Here is a 3,066-nt window from a genome sequence, read left to right on the forward strand (position 1 = left end):
TCAGGCCAGGATAGGGAAGGACTGGAGTGTGAAAACCTTGGATCCAGGAAAATAGCTTGGACTCCTCTGTTCCCAGTAACAGATGGCAACATGGTACAAGAGCAGATTAGCCACTCCACAGAGACACTGATAAGAGTCAAGCAATAGCAGCTGGATGCCCATGGCCAAGAGAGAAGAGGGACAACATGGAGAAAATCATTAGGCTTTTGGTGTCCAGCCATAGCCCAAGAAGCCCTGTGCCCACTGCCAAGGTGTGGTGTGTACTGCCTCTGGTGTTTTGTGACCCAGAAAGAAAAGAGATAGAGAAAAGAAAGCCTGACAACTGAATATCTATTTATTTACCTGAAAGACACTATTTTATACTGGAAGGAGAAGGTACCTTTAACTTGTATGTTTAACTTGTCCTTTAGTAGAATGTTCAAGAAAAAGGTGAAGTATAGAAAAGAATCTACTGTTTTGCACATCTGAGTTATTTATGTGAATTTGAGAATTCATTATCTTCATCTTATCAGAGATCAGTTTTTTTTTTTTTGGCTTGGTCAATAAGTTTATTGTCTTTCTCTGTAAAACTCTTCATAGAAATTTTTTTTGTTTGGGTTAGCTCTCCGCAGCCCATTCCTGAGCTCTGAGGAAGCTTGCCTTCTTTTGAGTTGCCCAATCTTTCTTCTGGGCAAGAGATATTTTGGGACAAATTCTAACTCTACTTTTTAACTTCTTTCTTGGACTTCTTCTCATAGTCTGGGTTCTCTTTTATAGCAGAATGAGTTTTCTTATACACCTCCTCCATCATGACTGGAGTAACATTGTTCTTTATGTACTGAAAAAACTCTTTCTTGTAAGCATCTTCATCTTTTCCCACTAGATAGCGCATAGGATCTGCAAACTTCTGACCCAGCATGTGCTTCTGATGTATTTCAGCATTGAATTTTTTGCTTTCAGTATCATAACCAGGGAATCATTTGGTACAATGAGGGATAGACAAGCCTTCATCCACAGCTTTCTTTAGGACCCCAAAAACTTTATTGCCAGTTGTAGTTTTGGCAAGGCCTGCATCCAAATCGCAGGTGAAGGCACCAGGTTGACAGTCAATGATTTCCACATTGTATTCAGCTCCATCACCTCCACTTGGTCTTCATAGATCTTGTCCATGCCAAACCTAATGAGAAGCCTGCTGGCCAGTAGCAGGCCAGTATGGTATGCTGCAGCATAATTTGTCAGGCCAACTTTCACACTGTATTTTGATAATTCATGTGCATATGCTGTGCAGACTATCATATCCCCTTCTACGTGGGCATATGCAACCTGAAGAATGATATCTCTGTTGGTTACATGAACAATCATCCTGTATTTGAGTGTTTTGTACTTATTTTTGTTCTGGATCACCAAGCATTCCAAGCATAATAATCAGTTTTGATCTCTTGTTGTTTTCTAAATTTCACTTGTCTCTTAAAGTAGGCCTTGTTCTTGACAACTTTAACAAACACCATCCTGAGGAATAGAGACCCCTGTTCAAAGATCAACACAGACCTGAGATCAGGTCTTTCTCTGGAGACTCCTGTGTCTCTAATGACAAGATTTCTCGGTGGTCTAACCACGTCACTCCAGGGCTTCCAGATGTCTCAGACATAGTAGAGTGGCACAGGGAACACCGTAAGCTCCAAATGAGATTTGGTCTAACAAGTAAGAGTGCTCAATAGGTGGGAGTTTCTTTCCTTCCTTCTCTCACAATATTATATTTTCTTTTTTTTCTTTTTCTTTTTGGTGGTACTGGGGTTCCTGGAAACCTTTCTACCTCCGGGCTATACTCCAAGACATATTTTATATTTTTATTTGGAAACAGGGTCTCTTAAGCCAGTGAGGCTGGCTTCGAACCAGCGTGATCCTCCTGTCTCCGCCTCCCAAGCGGGGGGGGATTACAAGCATGCGCCACCACGCCTGGCATGTATTTTCTATAATTTTATATAAATGGACACAGAGATAAACTTTTGTGGGGGGGTTATTTCACTTAGCATAATTATTTTGAGATTCATATGGTGGCTACATGTATTAATAGTTCATTTCTTTTACTACTGAGTTGTGTCCTATTGTATACAAACCATAATAAACCATAATTTGTTTACCCATTGATGGAAATTTGTACATGTTTCCAACATGTACAGCTACTGTGAATATTTTAATTCAGATCTTTGCGTGGACATATGCTTTCATTTCTACTGAGTAAATATTAGGAGTGGAATAGCTAGGCTATTGCACCATACATTAATGTTTAACATTTTAGGAAACTACCCTCTCATTATCTAAAGTGGTTATATCAAGCTACATTACCACCAATAGTGTATGAGAGTTCCAGTTGCTTCAAATTCTCCCTAAAATTTGTTAAATTCAATGTTTATAATTTTAGTCATGCTAGCAGTTATGTAGGGGATTCTCCTTAAACTTTTAATTCTCTAATGTCTAATGATCCTGAGCATCTTTTCATGTGCTCACTCACCTCGTCCATGTGTCTTCTTTGGTGAAGTGTCTGTTAAAAATCTTATATCTCCTTTGAAATCAGATTGATCTGCTATAAACATAGATATGCATGTGTTGCTATAGTATTCTAACTTTAATTTTTTTGGACAGAGATTGAATAATGGTAGATTTTGTAATATGGTGGTTCTATTCTTAGTCTTTTGAGGAACCTCTATCCTGATTTGATTTCCAATTATGGCACTAATCTAAGTGTCCACCAACAGATGAATGGGTAAAGAAAGTGTGGTATATACACACACTATATGGAGTTTACTTAGCTATAAAGAGGAACATAATCATATAAATTTATAGGAAAATGGATAGAACTAGAGAATATTACACTAAGTAAAATCAGACAATCTCAGAAAGTCAAGGATTGAATGTTTTCTTTCATATGTGGATGACAGAGAGAAATTGGAAAGTATATACAAGCGGAAGGGGATCAGGAGAGAGAGGAGGGCAGGAGGGAAAGCAGACTTAAGGAAGGACACAGAGCAAACAATACTATGCCCATATATGAAGGTATTACTAACAACTTTCCTATCATGTGCAGGG

General features: G+C 38.6%; 1 pseudogene across 1 annotated transcript; it reads right to left on the bottom strand.

The window, feature by feature from the left end:
- Window positions 1-380: 380 nt before the first annotated feature.
- Window positions 381-1,487, bottom strand: LOC308266538 (large ribosomal subunit protein uL18-like; annotated as a pseudogene). Its single transcript has one exon. The product of its transcript is annotated as a large ribosomal subunit protein uL18-like (transcript).
- Between the last annotated feature and the right edge of the window lie 1,579 nt (window positions 1,488-3,066).

The sequence above is a fragment of the Muscardinus avellanarius genome (genome assembly GCF_963383645.1).
Source record: "Muscardinus avellanarius genome assembly, chromosome: 8".
NCBI classification, from domain to species: Eukaryota; Metazoa; Chordata; class Mammalia; order Rodentia; family Gliridae; genus Muscardinus; species Muscardinus avellanarius.